The 18,631-nt window shown below is 44.5% G+C and overlaps 1 protein-coding gene across 2 annotated transcripts in view; it reads left to right on the top strand.

Moving 5' to 3' along the window:
• DCUN1D2 (defective in cullin neddylation 1 domain containing 2) overlaps nt 1-18,631 on the top strand; it is a 51,392-nt gene that overhangs the window by 16,636 nt on the left and 16,125 nt on the right. Inside the window, exon 1 of one of the 2 annotated variants that reach the window (XM_040336261.1) lies at nt 428-533. The exons of the other annotated variant lie outside the window; for it this stretch is intronic. The gene's annotated coding sequence lies outside the window, so the exon portion shown is untranslated. Of the gene's footprint in view, nt 1-427; nt 534-18,631 lie in introns of those variants that run through there. 2 annotated transcript variants of the gene reach the window in all.

The following is an 18,631-nucleotide window of genomic DNA, read 5'->3' as shown; positions in this document are numbered from 1 at the left end:
TGGCCAGCATAAGACTGAGTTCATGTAAAGGCAGGCGTCCCAATACTTTTGACAATATAGTGTAGTTTGGTTGAAAAAAGGCAGTTCTACCCACAGGGAAGGGGGGGAATAAAAAGTGTTTTAGTGCACAGACCGGTGTGAAAGCCCTTCACTATTAGCTAATCATGACATTGCTATTCCACTTTTTTTAGTAAACATTCTAAAGTCTTTGTTGATGCATTGCCATGATGATTATATTTCAATGCTGGCAACCATCATGTGATAGAAAGAAGAGCGTCCTTAGATTTGGAAATAGTCATCCTCTGTGGGGGGGGGGGGGGGGGAGTGTGTGACACAGGCCAGGCAGGCGGCAGAGCAGTGACAGCAGGAGGAGGGGTTGCTGGTATTTTGAGAGCACAAACTCAGCTTTGCCTTTTTAGGGAGGCCGTGTAGGTGTGTGTAGAGGACAGGGCTATGCCCCTTCATCATCCTATACTTCCAGGTTGTTTGTATATATTATACATGGGAGCGCTGCTGCCAGTCAGAGCACACAGGTAGGGATCGCTGTCACTTTATAAGCTGTTATTTGCTGTGCTGAGGGTGGAGCGACTTCTCTTTCTGTATGTCTCTTGTCTTTATACTCCAATGCTTTCATTTTTGTCGTCACTTTAGTCGTTTGTTTTTAAATTGCTGTGACTACTACCAACGCCCCTTAATGTTATTTCAGTAAAGCTTACTGTATACATTAAGGTAATGGTTAGAGTAGATGGGGGAGATTTACTAACGCTGGAGAGAATCTGGTGCAGCCCTGCATAGAAACCAATCACCAAGCCCTTTTCTGGTATTTATTGTTTACAAGTGAAAATCAGAATTTTTTTGCTACCAAAATACTTAGAACCTCAAATATATATAAATTTATTATTATTATTTAATTTATTTTTTCAGCAGAGACACTAGAGAATAATATGGCGGTCGTTGCAATATTTTATGTCACACTGTATTTGCTCAGCGGCCTTTCAAACACAATTTTTTTGGGGGAAAAAATACACTTTAATGAATAAAAAAAAGGAAACGAAGTTAGCCCAGTTTTTTGTATAATTTGAAAGATGATGTTACGCCGAGTAAATAGATGCCTAACAAGTCATGCTTTAGAATTGCGTTTACTCGTGGAATGGCGATAAACTTCTCCATAGGCGACGCTTTGAATTTTTTTACAGATTACCTGTTTAGAGTTACAGAGGAGGTCTTGCACTAGAATTATTGCTCTCGCTCTAAAGATTGCAGTGATGCCTCACGTGTGGTCTGAGCACCGTTTACATATGCGGGCACGACTTGCGTATGTGTTGGCTTCTGCGCGCTAGCTCAGGGGGTTGGGAGCGCTTTTAATTTTTTTTTATTTATCGGGGTATTGCGCGCTCTGGCGTATAGCGCGCACCCCTAATGTGGACCCGCAATTCCTGTAAAAAAAACATTTTAGTACTTACAGTTTTGGTGTCTTGCGCGGCGGCCTCGTCGGGTCCGGCGTCCGTCTGAGGCTTCGGTGGTGTCCTCCCGGCTTCTCCCGCGCTGTCTTCCCGTCGAATCGCCGCTTCCCGCGCTCAGTTTGAATGCCTGCGCCGACATATACCGAGTGCAGTACATTCTGCCAGGCTCGGCTTCGCTCGTGCTCACGCTCTGTGAAGTTTATGCGTGAGCACGAGCGAAGCCGAGCCTGGCCGAATGTAGACGAGTGTACTGCACTCGGTATGTGTCGGCGCAGGCATTCAAACTGAGCGCGGGAAGCGGGTATTGGCGTATATCGCGCACCCACGATTTTCCCCTTATTTTAAGGGGGAAAAAGTGCGCGATATACGCCGATAAATACGGTACTTTTTTTTACGCTGTTCCTTTTTTTTTACTTTTGCTACTATTATGCCGCGTACACATGATCGGTCCATCAGATGAGAACTGACCGATGAAGCTGACTGATGGTCCGTCGCACACAACGACGTGCTGAAAAAAATTCAATGCTTCCAAGCATGCGTCGACTTGATTCTGAGCATGCGTGGATATTTATTTTTACTAACGACCGGTTTTGTCCTATCGGTTTGGAATCTATCGGTTAAATTTAAAGCAAGTTGGCTTTTTTTTAACCAATGGTTAAATAACCTATAGGGGCCCACACACGATCGGTTTTGACCGATGAAAACGGTCCATCAGACCGTTGTCCTCTGTTTAACCTATCGTGTGTACGCGGCCTTAGGCTCCATGCACACTGGCTTAAAAAACATTGCTTGTAGAAGCAGCTAAATGTTATGCTATGCTATGTGTACATTAGGATGATTACACACATATTTTATGGTCTGCGTTTAGATGCAGGGAATAAATAAATCCTTCTGGTTTGCATTTCTGATTGGAGCTTTTTAGCAGAAAAAATGCTACTCTCCTAAACTCATCTAAATTTTGTCCAAAAACGCTCAATTTTTTCTGACATTTTTTAAAGCCCACTGTGCATGGCGTCCTAGACCCCGTTCACACTGTGGCCGCCGTGTGTTAGCGGTAAAGCGCTGCTCATTTTAGCGGCGCTCTTCTGCCACTAGCAGGGAGCTTTTAACCCCAAAGAAAGGGTTTGAAAATGACAGTGTTGTGGCGCTTTCCATTCATTGCAATGGGCAGGGGCAGTTTGGGAGCGTGAAGGCACTCAGGTGATATGGGAGGCAGTTTTCAGGCGCTTTACAGGCGCTATTTCTAACGCTAAAACGCATGAAAACCGCCTCAGTTTGAAAGGGGTCTTACAAGGATTGTAAACATCCCTTGTAAAAGAAATAAGCATGACCAGTCCTCTTTATTGTGAGAGAAACTTTAAAAGCAAAAATCGATCTGTCTGATGACCGGAAGTGACTTCAGAGGTCGTTCTGGTCCTCCAAGGGCATAGAGCCAAGTGGGGACTATCTTGCCCTCACTTGACTTTCTGCCTAGCCATCAGGTGCATCAGATCGGTTCTAAACTTACCAACGGCTCCGGTAATCTCAAAATTGACCAGAAACCCATGCATGTAAACTCGCCAGTATGGGCTGCCTGCATACAGCTCATTGCTAGGACAGTGAAGTAAACAAATGGCCCTTCACATTATATGGGGCTGAGCCCCCTTGTGAATGAGCAGTAAGGGTTCATTCACAACAGGTCAGGACTAGTTCACATTATATGTCAGCTGACACATAATCACACACATAGGTTGGACCTGATGGACTTGTCTTTTTTCAACCTCACCTATTATGTAACTATGTAACCTGCATAAAACAACGCAGGCTCAATGCCAGGACACATAAAAAAAGGATTGTGCAATGGTGTATGCTGCAAAAAAATGCAGCATATCTGCATTTTTATACAGCGTGGCTCATCGGACCGTATGTCACCATATTTCACCTGGGTCCCGCCCTGCTCTGCGAATGATCCAGCACTGCTGCCCTTCTTACCATGTTTCCCCGAAAATAAGCCCGGGTCTTATATTAATTTTGGCAACCTAAAACACACTAGGGCTTATTTTCGGGGGATGTCTTATTTTTTTACGGTATGTTCAATGATCTTAAAGTGGTTGTAACGCAAAAAAAAATATTTTTTTTTCTTTTAAAGCATAATATAATGCATAGTGCTTCTGCTGTGTCAATTATCCATCTCCTGTGTCCCCTGTCTTCTCCCCCCCCCTGTCAGATCAGGACCTAAAAGGCTTCTTAAAATCCATCCTTATAAAATTATGCAATTACATTTAAAGGAATTGTGCCAATGTGGGGTGCAGTGTGTCTCCCTTTGTAATGGTTTTGTGGGCAATACCTTTCTTGCAGCTGACCTGGCGGTCGCATGGTCTCCCTTGGGCTTTTCTTTTCTGCTCCGGGATCCCCGCTTTGCTCCATGCACTGGAAGGGAAGTCTGCAGGCGTTAGGTGGGAGGAGAGTAGAGGAGGGGGGAGCCGGTGTCCCGCTGGCATCTGTCTGCTCCGTGTGCTGAGGAGGTAGGGGCTGCGGGCATCGGGTGCGAGAAGAGCGAAGGGGGGAGCCGCTATCCCGCTGGCATCTGTCTGCTCCGTGCACTGGGAGGGGGATCCGGGAGGAGGGAACCGCTGTCCCGCTGGCATCTGTCCATGCTCCGTGCGCTGAGGAGGGAGGGGCTGCGGGCATCAGGCGGGAGAAGAGCAGAGGGGGGGAGCCGCTGTCTCACAGGCATTGGCCCGCTCCGTGGACTGGGGAGGGGGGGCGTTTGTCAGCCAGGAGGAGACCTCCTGGAATCATTCTGCAAGGTGGATTACGGTAAAACAAAATTAACAAATTTTACTAGGGCTTATTTTCGGGGTAGGGCTTCTATTGCAGCCCTCCCCGAGAATCATGCTAGGTCTTATTATTGGGGTAGGTCTTATTTTCCGGGAAACACGGTATGTGCTTCATGTCACAGCTGCATGTTGACTCTACATGTACCTCAATGCATGGGTAATTACCCTACACTGGGGTTGGTTTATGAAAACTAGAGCATGCAAAATCTGTTGCAGATCTGCATAAAAACCAATCGGCTTCTAACCTCAGCTTGTTCAATTAAAGTGTAGGTTCACCTTTACAGAAAATTTGTACGATGAACTTGCACAGGATCCCCCCCCCCCCCCCCCCCCCGTTACTGTACCTGAGTCCCATGATCACCCGCTGTGAGACATCAAGTTGCCGCTTTACCAGTCCAGAGATTTGAAATCCCTGTGGCTTTCTCTCCTCTCCAGTGCTAAGAGGATGGGCTAGGCATGTACTGATTGGTCGGGGCCATCTAATTAGAATGCCCCCTATACATATCTTTTACGAGTTACGTTTAGGAGATTAAGCCACGGGGATTTCAAATCCCTGGACCGGTGAAGCGACAACTGAATGTGTCCCAGCGGGTGATCGTGGGACTTCTGTATAGAGGGGATGGGGAGGAGGTCTAGTGTAAGTTCACCTTACAGATTTTCTGTAACGGTGAACTTACCCTTTAAGCTTTGACAATAAAACTGGAAGCTGATTGGTTTCTGTGGAGAGCTGCACTAGATTTTGCACTCTCTGTTTTTAGAAAATTAACCCCATAGGGTCAGCTCACAGTAGAGATACCCTATCTTTACTGGGAGCTGACCCTATGGGGTTGGATTTCTAAAACTGGAGAGTGCAAAATCTAGTGAACACCTCAAATTTGCACCCCTAGACTAAGCCTTGCAGGGCATGGGTGTCACACTGGAAGGGTAGATTTGATTGAATTCCCAGAGTTCAACTTCGAGGCAGCCCATTTATTTTGAATGCCATTCACTAATCCTGTTTTATTTCCGGTAAATTAACATTTTACTATATAATGCATCAGTGTGAATGGGCCCTTATTATTCCGTGTGTTCTCTTCTGCTGGGAGGAAAATAAGGCCGGCCATACACGGACGTTTACAAATGTTTTTCATTTTAACAAAAAAATTAAAAAAATATATTTTTTCAAACGCTTCTAGATGCAAGCGCGACTAAACATGGCATTTAAACGCGGCTAAACGTCAGTTTTTAGATGCCGGTCTCTAGCTGTTAATTTAAATCGCTCAGGAGAGGTTTAACAACATCCCATGTACATGAAGCCAAATGCCCTGTACACACGACCGGGACTCCTGACAGAAATCCCAACGGGTAAACCTGCTCCCTACTTTTCCCCCGTACACACGTTCGGTTTTCCCGTTGGGAAAACTCAGATGAGAGCTTTTCCTCGGGAATCCCGAGCATTTGAATGCTCCATCGGTCTTTTTGCCCACAGGAAAACTGCCAAAAATGCAAGTTTTTCGCTGGCAAAAAGTCCCCCGGGAATCCCGACCGGAAAAAAGAGAGCTGGTTCTCTTTTCTTTTTTGCCAGCCGATTCCAGCAGTTTTCCCATCGAACTGATCAGGATCAGGTGATCGTGGGACTTCTGTATAGAGGGGATGGGGAGGAGGTCTAGTGTAAGTTCACCTTACAGATTTTCTGTAACAGTGAACTTACCCTTTAAGCTTTGACAATAAAACTGGAAAACTGCGATGGAGCATACACACAGCCGGGATTCCCGGCCAAAAGCTCTCCTCACAGTTTTCCTGTCGGAAAACCTGGTCGTGTGTACGGGGCATAAGGCTTAGTGTACACTGCTGCTGGTAAAAAAACGTTTAGGAGCAGTTGGGTGTTTTCTTCAGCTGCCCCTGGACTCTACTCTATGGCAGGGATAAGCAATTAGCGGACCTCCAGATGTTGCCAAACTACAAGTCCCATGAGGCATAGCGAGACTCTGACAGCATCAAGCATGACTCCCAGAGGCATGATGGGACTTGTAGTTTGGCAACAGCTGGAGGTCCGCTAATTGCTTATCCCTGCTCTATGGTATCTTATCAGTACATATACACAGGGTCGTTAATAGTCCTTTCTTGGCAGTTGAGTTTAGAAGCATTTTTTGGAAAGCAACCAAATGTGTTCAGGATGGATGGATGTTCAGAGGCATTTGAAACACCTGTAACTTCAGAAGAGGAAGTTCAGGTCTGCTCTGTGCAATACCCTTCTAAGGTTCCTTTCACACAGACAGCCGGGGAGCAGTATAAACAGGTGGTCGATCTGCATTTTTACCGCCCACTTACAAGCATACATGGTGTCGCTTGGGTGCATACACATTTTAACATTACATGCAGTTCGACTCTCCCAAGCAGGTATATAAGGCCATGCCAGAATCGCAAGCTGAATTATTGGCTCGCAGTTTCCAACAATGCAGAATTGCCATTCAGCAACAAAAAGAAGAAAAAACAGGCAGGCGTTTCGCCCACTGCATGCGTCTGCAGACCGCCTTCCACCACCCTCCCAAAAAACAGTCTACTGCGAATTGCTTTTCAGAGGAAACCTGGGTGGTTAATTCTACCACAATTGTTTTGTTTAGTATTTGACCAAACATTAGAACCTCTGTCAGGTTTTTTGTTTTTGCTTTTCCTGTCTCCATTGGGCCCCTTTCACACTTGTGTGACCTGTTCTGCGACTTGGGACTGCAAAGTCACATGGCAAGTCATACCCCATGATTTCCAATAAGTACTGTTCATATCTGTGCGACTTCAAAGTAGTCCCCGCTCTACTTTGGTCCAACTTTGATGTGACTTGAGGTCCACAGACCTTAAAGCGGTGTTTCACCCTAAAAACAAATTTCTAGCATGCCCTCAAGCATACTAGCGCGATATACAGTACATCTTTCTTTTATTTTTAGGCGCCGTACTCACTGTTTACTGCCGTAATGAAGTTTCAGACTCCCCGCGGGGAATGGGCGTTCCTATGCACAGGGAAGATGATTGACGGCCGGCTATGGCGCGTCACGCTCCCCGAAGATAGCCGAAATAGGACTTGCCTCTTCACGGCGCTATACGGCGCCTGCGCACAGACATCGGAGCTGACTGCGCAGGCGCCGTGAAGAGGCAAGTCCTATTTTGGCTATCTTCGGGGAGCGTGACGCGCCATAGCCGGCCGTCAATCATCTTCCCTGTGCATAGGAACGCCCATTCCCTGCGGGGAGTCTGAAACTTCATTACGGCAGTAAACAGTGAGTACGGCGCCTAAAAATAAAAGAAAGATGTACTGTATATCGCGCTAGTATGCTTGAGGGCATGCTAGAAATTTGTTTTTAGGGTGAACCCCCGCTTTAAGATTACCCAAGCATTGCTTCAAGTCATGTGACTTTCAGGTTGTACAAATGTAAAAGGGGCCTTAAGGAGATTTTCCCTTGCGTCCAGTTATTGTAACCATTGTGTCTAATGCTAGAAATTAGTGGAATACTGCAGAAAGCAATAAGCATTAAAGGGGTTGTAAAGGAATTTTTTTTTTTCATAATAAGCATCCTTTACCTGCAGACATTCCTCTTTTCACTTCCTTATTGTTCGTTTTTGCTCAGAAGTTGCTCTATTTCTTCTCTGTTCTGTTCACTTCCTGCTTGTCTGATTTTACTGACCACCGTGACGGGAGGGTTTACTGCGGTGGTCAGTAACGTGCTCATCCCCTCCTGGGAACTACATCTGTGCATCAGGACGCTCTCTACGTGTTAGGCCCCATGCACACGAGACGCTGCTAAACTCGAGTTCAGAGGCATTTGGGCATTTTTTTCAACTGCCCCTGAACACATTTAATGTTATCCTATGTGTCCATGCACACAATCACATTTTTTGGCGTTTTAAAGCAGTTGGGTTTATGTCCGTTTTTTCAGACGCAAAATTTTGGGTTCAGAAGCTTTTTTTTTTGCGTTTCAAAGCTTTGGGAGGGTCTACAATGTCTTTGAGATAAACGCTGACAGCCGCAAACGCGGTAAAACGCCGCGCAATCCGCGGCAAAAATGGCCGTTTTAAACGCCGGTTTTTGCCTTTGAAAACGTACATTAAGAGGTGTTTGTAATTGCTTCTTGTGTGCATGGGGCCTTGGAGACTTCAAGGAGGTGTGAATTACTGGGCGTGCCTCAATGCATACTGGGAAATGTAGTTCTTACATGAACGAGCGATGCAAACCAGGAAGTGAATGAGAGAACAGAAACTAGAATGCCGGAGGTGATATAGATGAAGAAATTTAATAGGTATTTACTCGGTTTTTAACAGAATCATTACACTATTCTGTCTGTCTACCTTGCAGACATTAATTTTAGCCCAAATTTTTTTTTTCTTTACAACTCCTTTAACCAGATGGGGATTCAAAACTTAAACCTACCGTATATACTCGAGTATAAGTCAAGTTTTTAAGCCTTTTTTTTAAAAGCTGAAAATACACCCCTCGGCTTATACTCGAGTCAGTGTACCTGAAGGGCTGCGAGCGTCCATTGTTTAAAAGTCGTGGCTTCCCCCTGGTCCCTTCCGTCATAGGCGTTTCCCAGCAGACACTGTGTTCAGTGTTCCGCCTATCACGGACGTTCTCTTGTCCGAGGATGAAAAGACGTCCGTGATAGACTGCTGGGAAATGCCTATTACGGAATAGGACCAGGAGGAGACCGCGACTTTTTAAACAATGAATGGACGCCCGCAGCCTGTCAATAATTTCAAGTACACTGACTCGGGCACAGGGAGGTGGCAATGAGCACAGTGAGGTGTGCAAATGGGCACAGTGAAGCTGCTGCATGGGCATTGTTGACCCTCTTTTCCACTTACAGTAGCTGCTGCATTCTCACCCTAGGCTTATACTCGAGTCAATACGTTTTCCCAGTTTTTTTGTGGTAAAATTTGCGAGTATATACGGTATTTACCCCAGTAAAAAACATATATAGAAGCTGTTTTATCTCTCAAACCATTTGTGTTTGTTTGCCCAGTCTTCTGTCAGATAGTATAGCCCCTCTCTCTCCAAGTCTAAATAAGTTTGCATTAATGCTTTCCCAGAAACCTATAGTGAGGTTGCAGTAAAGTCTAGTTAGCCTTCGCTGTTTGATCAATGTCATTAGAATACTGCTGATTGGAAGAAGTCTCTTTTTTCAGAAAGCTGTTGGAAAGGAAATGCTGAACAATGATTTTTATAGCTGACAGGCCTTTGAAAGGAGATGTGCGCACTATTACTTGTCATTCCAAGCAGAACCCGGCTTTTATGCCTATCATTTATTTACATTAGAGGGCACATTGACTACCTCAAAAAATGCCATTTATATGGTTTTTATAACATTTATTACAGTTATAGGAATGATTTGTAATCCTATTTGGTGAAAACAAACAGTAAAAAATAGTTGGTGGTCGTTTATCTAAACACTTCCAAAAAGTAGTATTAAAGTTCAGCCTGAGCTTGTTTGGCTGGGCTCCTCCTCTGGGTCACAGAAGTGCCGTTTGTATGGCACTCCTGTGACCCATTTTCAGTAGAGAGCGGTCTAAAGTCTGCTCTCCGCTGATGTCACAGAAATCAGTCCAGGCACCGTATCATCCCAACCATTAAGTATGGATCTGCCATGTGCCTGGACTGACGCCCGTCTCAACCTCACAGTGAGCCGCTGAGAGTCTGAGACGGCTGCTCTCTGCCCCTCCACAGCTCAACACTCCAATGAGCATGGAGGAGCATGCTGATTGACAGGCAGTAGCTATCTGCTCAGGCATCTGTGAGAACTGAGCCATTGCTGATGTCTGATTGCTCAGTTCTCAGTGCAGAGGTGTCGGGGGACAGATGCAGCAACGGACTGAAGCTGCATCCACAGAGGGAAGTATGTTGAAGGAAAAACCCCAAACCCATTAAGCACAATAAAATAAATATTCCCCAAGTAAACTATTTGTTATAATTCTTATTCCACAGCACTTGCAGCTTACCACTATCAATGTTGCTGGCTCCCGTTGTCTCAATGCTGATTACTCAAACTTCGGTCTTTACAGAAAGCAAGGCAAAAAGAGACTTTTTTTTTTTTTATTGGGGGGGGGGGGGGGGGTTCATACCTTTTTTGCATGTTTTCTTTGGGAGTTCCATCCCAATGTTGCCACGCCTTTATCCAGCTCTCACCCCCCCCCCTTCTCCGTTTTCTGTGTGTCCCAGAAGACGACGGGCATATTTAGAAAGCACTGCGTGACTCACACATGCATGGTAGGTTGTTTTTTTCCCCAAGAAAAAGCAGTCATGGTAACATCTTAAAGAGGTTGCGGCTTGTCAGTTTGTCAGCTGATCATCCCGTGAACCAGGAAGTGCCGGTAAACAGTATTCCTCGGTTTCTCGCTGACAGGGAGAGCCAATCGCCAGCTCTCCCTATCGGGGGGGGGTGTCTGTGCTAATAATAAGCACATTGATTATCAGCACAGCCCCGATCAGATGTGCCAATCTGTGCCCAACAGCTGCCAGTTAGTGCCCCCTCAAAGTCTCTCAGTGCCAATCGGAGGCCACCACATTGCCAATTAGTGCCCAGCAATAACACCGGTCAGTACCTCATTATGAGTGCCATCTATTAGTGTCCATCAGTTCTGCCTATCAGTGCCACCTATTAGTGCTTATCAATTATACATATCAGTGCGACAGCACTGAAAGCTGAAAATTGTCCTGGACAGGAAGGGGGGAAAGTGCCTAGTATTGAAGTGGTTAATAACACTTTAAATGTATCACAGCTCTTTAACCACTTGCCGACCATGCACTAGTTTTACTGCTACAGTGCGGGCTGGCTGCGCAGAATCGCGTATATATATATGCGTGATTCTGCATTTCTGGGTAGGGGGCGTGCACCTGCCCGGCTGTGCTGTCATGGCTACAGCACATGCTGATCAGTGGTTCCCGTCCAATGATTTATGGCCAGGACCCACTGATCCTCGGAGCGAATAACAGGAGAGAGCTTTGTGTATGTAAACAACACAGATCTTTGTCGGCAGCAATGTGCCAGTTCTTGTTTCCCTGCAAAGCAGTGAACAAAAACTGGCACATTGCTAAGTAAAATCTGCACACAATACACATAGTAAACATTGCTCCACACACATTTAACCCTTTTCCCCAGATGTTAACCCCTTCCCAGCTAGTGTCAGTGTATATTATTAGCACGGATCACTGTATTAGGGCCCTTTCACACTGGGGCATTTTTCAAGCGCTTTAGCGTTAAAAAAAGCGCCTGTAAAACGCCAGAAAGAAGCTGCATCTGCAATCCCAATGTGAAAGCTCGAGTGCTTTCACACTAAAGCGCCTGAAAAACACCCCAGTGTGAAAATGGTCTTAGCGTTAAAAAAAAGCGCCTGAAAGAAGCTGCATCTGCAATCCCAATGTGAAAGCCTGAGTGCTTTCACACTGAGGCGCTGAGCTGGCAGGGCGTCAAAAAAAGTCCTGCATGCAGCTTCTTTGCAGCGCTTTAGGAGCGGTTAATACACCGCTTCTAAAGCCCCCTTCCCATTGAGGAAGCTTTTTTTAACGCCAAAGCGCCTGAAAAGCGCCTCAGTGTGAAAGGGGTCTTAGCAGCGCTTTACCAGCGTTTTTCGGGCGCTGGCAGTGTGAAAGGCCTCTGAAAGCACTTGGGCTTTCACATTGGGATTGCAGATGAGGCTTCTTTCAGGCGCTTTACAGGCTTTTTTTAAACGCCAAAGCGCCTAAAAAACGCCCGAAAAATGCCCCAGTGTGAAAGGGGTCTTAGTGTCACTGGAGATGTCAGTGGCAGTTAGCCAGTTCCCACAAAGTGTCAGTTAGTGTCAGATTTCCTGCCATCCCGCTATAAGTGCGCTGATCTCCGACAGTTACTAGTTTAAAAAAATTAATTAATACAAATTTCAGTATATATCTGACATTTTGTAGTCGCTAGAACTTTCACGCAAACCATTGTGATTTTTTTTTTTTTTTTAGCAAAGACATGTAGCAGAATACATTTTGGCCTTAATGTAAGAAGAAATTTGATTTTTAAAATGTTTTATTGGATATGTTGTATAACAGAAAGTAAAAAATATATTTTTTTTGTTTGTTTTTCAAAATGTATGCTGTTTTTGTTTTTGTTTAGCGAGCAACACATTTAAAACGCAGTGGTGATCCAATACCGCCAAACGAAAGCTCTATTTGTGGGAAAAAAATGAAATAAATGTTGTTTGCATACAACGCATTGCATGACCGTGCAACCACCAGTTAAAATAGTGTAGTGCTAAATAGCAAAAATTGGCCTGTTCATCAATCTTCTGAGCTGAAGTGGTTAAAGTCCAACTGAAGTTTATGTAATAATAAAGACATTTAGGATGCAGACAAAAATGTCCAGTGGTTAAAGTCTTACTTTTTAAATTGTTTACTAAAGCAGCTCCAGCTCCCTTAAATCGGCCCGCCCCCTACCAGTCATCTGCAGCTGTAGGCCTTGGCGCTGTGCGTTTAGGGCCAGTTCACACCACATTCAGTCCAGTGTGTTTATTATCTGCATCAAAAACGCATGGATAGTAGGTTATATGCTAGAGGGGAGCTGATATTATATTCTTGAAATGGTGTTTGTATTAGTTAATAACTGTGACATAGGGGTGTTATCCTGGGAAATTATGGTAGTATACGTAGAAATTGTGTTTGGGACTTTACATACGCCTCTGTTTTTTTGTACCTCTATGTACACTCAATATGTGATACATTGAACCAAACATCCATTGTTTTATTTCATACAATTAAAAACACAAGCATAATTATAGTATATTAAAGTAATAGGCGCACCAATCCTTTGAAAAGGTCAACGTGTTTCGCGGGTGCCCCGCTTCTTCAGGACCAACAAGGTTTAGTATATTAGAAGAGCCTATACATAATATTAACCACTAGGGGCCTGCGCTATAGTCGTATGACGGCTACAGTGTGGACCCCAATTGCCAGGAGGACGTCAATAGGCATCCTCCCCTTTGCGCTCGCTGTGATCACTGAGTCACTGAGATTTGGGTGATCACGGATCCGAGTAAGGAGCCGGTCCCGGCCCCTTACCACATGATCAGCTGTCAGCCAATGACAGCTGATCACGTGATCAAAACAAAGCTCGGTAATCTTTTTTTTTTTTTTCTCACGCTGATAGCTTGAGGAGAAAAAAAGCCAATCACTGCTGCTGAGTGAGGGACATCGGTCCTCAGTGGAAGAGGCAATTCTGCCTCATTAGTGGACACAAGTACCACCTGCCAGTGACCACCAGTGCCATCTGTCAGTGCCAATCAGTACCACCTATCAATCCCCATCACTGCCACCTAGCAATGCCCACCAGTGGTGCCCGTTAGTGTCACCTAGCAGTGCTGTCAACAGTGCCACCTAGCAGTGCTGTCTATCAATGTCACCTACCAGTGCTGATCAGTGCCCATCATTGCCACCCATCAGTGCCCATCACTGCCACCTATTAGTGCCAATGCTCAGTGCCCACCAGTGCCGCCTTATCTGTGGCCATCAGTGCAGCCTCATCAGCGTACATCAATGTAGGAGAAAATTTACCTGTTTGCAAAATTTTATAACAAAATATAAAACAGTTTTGTAATATTTTTTTTTTTTTATCTTTTTTTTTTTTTATAATTTTTTTACAAAAAAAGAAAAACCTTAGAGGTGATCAAATACCACCAAAAGAAAGCTCTATTTGTGGCGAAAAAATGACAAAAATGTCATTTGGGTACAGTGTTGTTGCACAATTGTCATTCAAAGAGTAAGAGCGCTGAAAGCTAAAAATTGGTCTGGGCAGGAGGGGGGTTTAAATGCCCAGTAAGCAAGTGGTTAAAAAAACAAATCTACAAGAAGAAAAAACAATATAGAGATGAAATATTGGTACAGGTCAAAGCACAACATTATTACATAATCCATCCATATGGGTGTCAGGACATGCCTCATGTATATTATCGTATGTTTTAGCCTACATATTAAAGATTCTTACCCCAGTGGGTAAATATAACATGCAAAGTTGGTTGAAGGGAGAGATCTTTGGTCTGTCAAAACCTACCAGCCCATGTGAGGGTAACCCGCAGGTACATGCCTATTGCCTAGTCAAAATGATCAAACAAATATGGACTAGTCACTAGATCAATAAAGAAGATGACCACGAGCACACATTTTTTTTTCTTTATTTTTTCCCGGAGCACAGATTTTTATAGTTTTGGTTTATGAAATTAAATGTTGTGAACCAAATAAGACCAGTGTGAATGGGCCTATAGTATAAATTATGAGTAAGTAAACCAACACCAAGACTTTAACCACTTATGGGTTTAATGCACCTGAAGGGCTCATTCACCCAGTCGCAGAGGTTCGTACAGCATGAAGGTACAGCCGCCCGTTAAATTCTGTGACAGGCTGACAGACACAGCGGACTGCATCAAGGGCTGTGCATCTGTCACTGAACAGATGTAAATGATTGGCTGTTTGGGAAGATCTGTACAGCGCTGCACATGTCAGCCTGTCATTGATTTTTTACAGGCTGCTGCCCAATGTTGTAGCAAACACCAATGTCTCCCTGGTGCATAAACACCACTTTTCTGCAAGCTGTACAGGCCCCTGCGCCCATGTGAATGAGCCACAAATATGTTTCATTTCTTTTCACTGGGACATTAGTTGCGATTTATGTTGCTGGAATAGTTCTGTGCTGTTTCTGTTCTCTTATTTTCAGCATGCTTAAAATCAATAAGTTGGTAATTTCTTGTTGGGCATCATTCTAATGAAAATGGTAAGTTCATACAGCAGGAACCTTGGTATGCCCCTCTTTTGCTTTTGAAAACAAAACTCCAGTCTGTAGCAGGGAGGGCATACTGAAATGGGCCTTTTTTTTTTTTTTTTTTTTTTAGAGGAAGCTTCAAATTTTTAGGTACTTTTTCTAACTGAGCTTAAGGCCTCATGCACATGGGCATAAAAAACAATGTTTTAAAGGTGTGTGTGTGTATGTATGTGTATATGTGTGTGTGTGTTAACTATATAAATTGTGCTCAAAAGTTTGCATACACTGGCAGAAATCTTAAAATGTTGGCATTGATATTGAAAATATGACTGTTCATGACAAAAAAACTGTCTTTCATTTAAGGATGGTGATCATGAAGCCATTTATTGTCACATAGCCGTTTTCTATTATCATTATGATTTAAAAAAGAGCCAATGTACATACCCTGGAAAGTTTAGCCTTGGTACAGGAGACACACACACACACACAGGTTAAAATTGCAATTAAAGGTTAATTTACCATCTGATGCTTTTTAAATTGCAATTAGTGTCTGTGTATAAATAGTCGATGAGTTTGTGGGGAGCAGAAAAAAAAAACTGTCAAAAGACCTGCATAACAAGGCAATGGAAGTTTATAAAGATGGAAAGGCATATGCAAATATAGCCAAAGCCTTGAAAATGCCAAGCAGTACTGTTGAGAAATGGAAACTTCTGGGATCTCTTGATACCAAGCCAAGGTAAGGTAGACCAAGAAAGTTTGCAGCCACAACTGCCAGAAGAATTGTTCAGGATACAAAGTAAAACCCTCAGGAGAAATATAGTCTGCTCTGTTAAAAGACAGTGTGGTTGTTTTTACAGAGCACAATATGACAATACTTGAACAAAAATAAGCTACAAGGTCGGGTTGCCAGAAAGAAGGCCTTACTGCGTCCAATGCCACAAAAAAAGCCTGATTACATTATGCCCAGCAACACTTCGACACGCCTCACAGGACTTTTTTGTAACATCGGCGCAGTAAAAGGCATCTTTCTGGCAACTGACCATGTAGCTCATTTTTGTTCACATTTCGTCGGCTTTCATTTTCAAGGCTTTGGATATCTTTTTATATCTGTTTCCATCTTTATAAAGTTCCATTACCTTGTTATGCAGGTCTTTTGACAGTTGTATTTTCTTCTTCCCATGACTCGGTATCTAGCCTACTCAGTGCATCCGTGTGAGAATTAACAAACTCATTGACTCTTTATACACAGACACTAATTGTGGGAAATTAACCTGCGTGTATCCCCTTTATGCCAAGGCCAAACATTCCAGGATATGAAAACTTTTGATCAGGGCCATTTGAGTGATTTTTGTTATTAAAGCGGTAGTTCACCCTCTCGTACTTGATGTTACCATCGAGACAGGCATTGTAGCGCGAGCTACAGTATGCCTGTCCCGATTTTTTTAACCCCGTACTCACCTCGTAGTCGTCCATCGTAGATTTCGGCTCCCGCGGGGAATGGGCGTGCCTATGGAGAGGGAGGATGATTGACGGCCGGCCCTGGCACGTCACTCTCCCCGAAGACAGCCGGAGTAGGTCTCGGCTCTTCACGGCGCGTGCGCACAGGCTATGCGCACGCGTCGTGAAGACCAAGCCTATTTCGGCTATTTCCGGAGAAGCGTGACGCGCCAGAGCCGGCCGTCAATCATCCTCCGTCTCCAGAGGCACGCCCATTCCCCGGTATCTTCGATGGACGACTACAAGGTGAGTATGGGGGGGAAAAAATTCGGGACAGGCATACTGTAGCTCGCGCTACAATGCCTGATTTAAAGGTAAAAGAAAAAAAAAAAATTTTTTTCCCCGTCGATAGGGTGAACCCCCGCTTTAAGTGGCTTCGTATGATCACTGTCCTTTAAATATTTTTTTTTTTTTTTAGCATGATCGGGATATTTTCACTATCAGTGGCAACATTTTAAGATTTCTGCCAGGGTATGCAAACTTTTGAGCACAACTGTGTGTGTATGTGAAATTATTGACAGGCTGCGGGCATCCGTTTAAAAGTCGCGGTCCCTTCCATGATAGGCGTTTCTCAGCAGACACAGTTCCTCCTATCACGAACGTTCTCTCATCCTCGGACTCAGTTTCCCAGCAGACACTGTGTGCAGTCTTTTTTATCCTCAGACAAGAGGACGTCCGTGATTGGCAGAACACTGAACACAGTGTCTGCTGGGAAACTGAGTCCGAGGATGAGAGAACGTCTGTGATAGGCGGAACTGTGTCTGCTGAGAAACGTCTATCACGCAAGTGACCAGGAGGAGACCGCGATTTTTAAACAATGAATGGACGCCCGCAGCCTGTCGATTTCAGGTACACTGACTCGGGCACAGGGAGGCTGCAATGGGCACAATGAGGTTGCAATGGGCACAGTGAGGTTGCAATGGGCACAGTGAGGTTGCAGTGGGCACAGTGAGGTTGCAATGGGCACAGTGAGGCGTGCAAATGGGCATTGTTGACCCTCTTTTCCGCTTACAGTAGCTGCTGCATTCTTACCCTAGGCTTGTACTCGAGTCAATACGTTTTCCCATTTTTTTGTGGTAAAATTAGTTGCCTCGGCTTATACTCGGGTCGGCTTTTACTCGAGTATATACTGTATATTATTAGTATACAGGATTTATATAGCGCCAACAGTTTGCGCAGCGCTTTACATTATATTCTCTTCTCCTCTAAACTCAGTTCATTGTTAGCCTATGTGCCTGTGCACATTAGGGGGTAGATCCACATACAGCGGCGCATTATTGCGTAGTGTATCTTTGGCAGCGTATTGGTGCGGCATTCAAATCCCTGTGATGGGGCGTGTTTTATGTAAATACGTCGTGACCCGACGTAAACAGCGTTTTTTTTTAACTGCACATGCGCCGTCTGTGGGGGTATCCCAGTGCGCATGCTCGAAATTAACCCGGAACAAGCCAAAGCTCACGACGGTGACGTCATTCTACGCAAATCCCTATTCGCAAACGAATTGCGCAAACGACGTACAAATTTCTACGCGGGAACGACGGCCATACTTAACATTGAGTACGCCTCATAACAGTAGCTTTAACTATACGCCGGAAAAAGCCGAACGAAAAAACGACGTAAAAAAATGCGACGGACGTACGTTCGTGGATAGCCGTAGCTAGCTAATTTGCATACTCGACGCGGAATTCGACGGAAACGCCACCTAGCGGCCGCCGAAAAATTGCATCTTAGATCCGACAGCGTACTAAGATGTACGCCTGTCTGACCGACCCGAGATGCCGTTGTATCTTGTTTTGAAGATACAAAACAAAGATACAACGCGGGAAATTTAAAATTACGCCAGCGTAATTCTTTTGTGGATCTGCTCCTGGGAGTTTAGATACATATGTCAAGAGCAACAATTGGAGGCATAAAAATAAAAAAATGTCACAAAGCTACCTATGGGAGAGCAGCTTGAAACATAACATTTACACGTGATTATGCATGTAAAATTATTCTAGTGGCTTGCATAAATGAATATTCTGGTCAGTAGAATGTGTTTACACTGATACGCTTCTAAATACCTACAATTGCCCATAATTGCATGCCCTTTTTTTTTTACGCTTGCTTTTTC

This window comes from Rana temporaria, chromosome 2 (genome assembly GCF_905171775.1).
Source record: "Rana temporaria chromosome 2, aRanTem1.1, whole genome shotgun sequence".
NCBI lineage: Eukaryota > Metazoa > Chordata > Amphibia > Anura > Ranidae > Rana > Rana temporaria.
The sequence above is the reverse complement of the archived record's forward strand: the minus strand, read 5'-3'. Positions and strand labels throughout refer to the sequence as shown.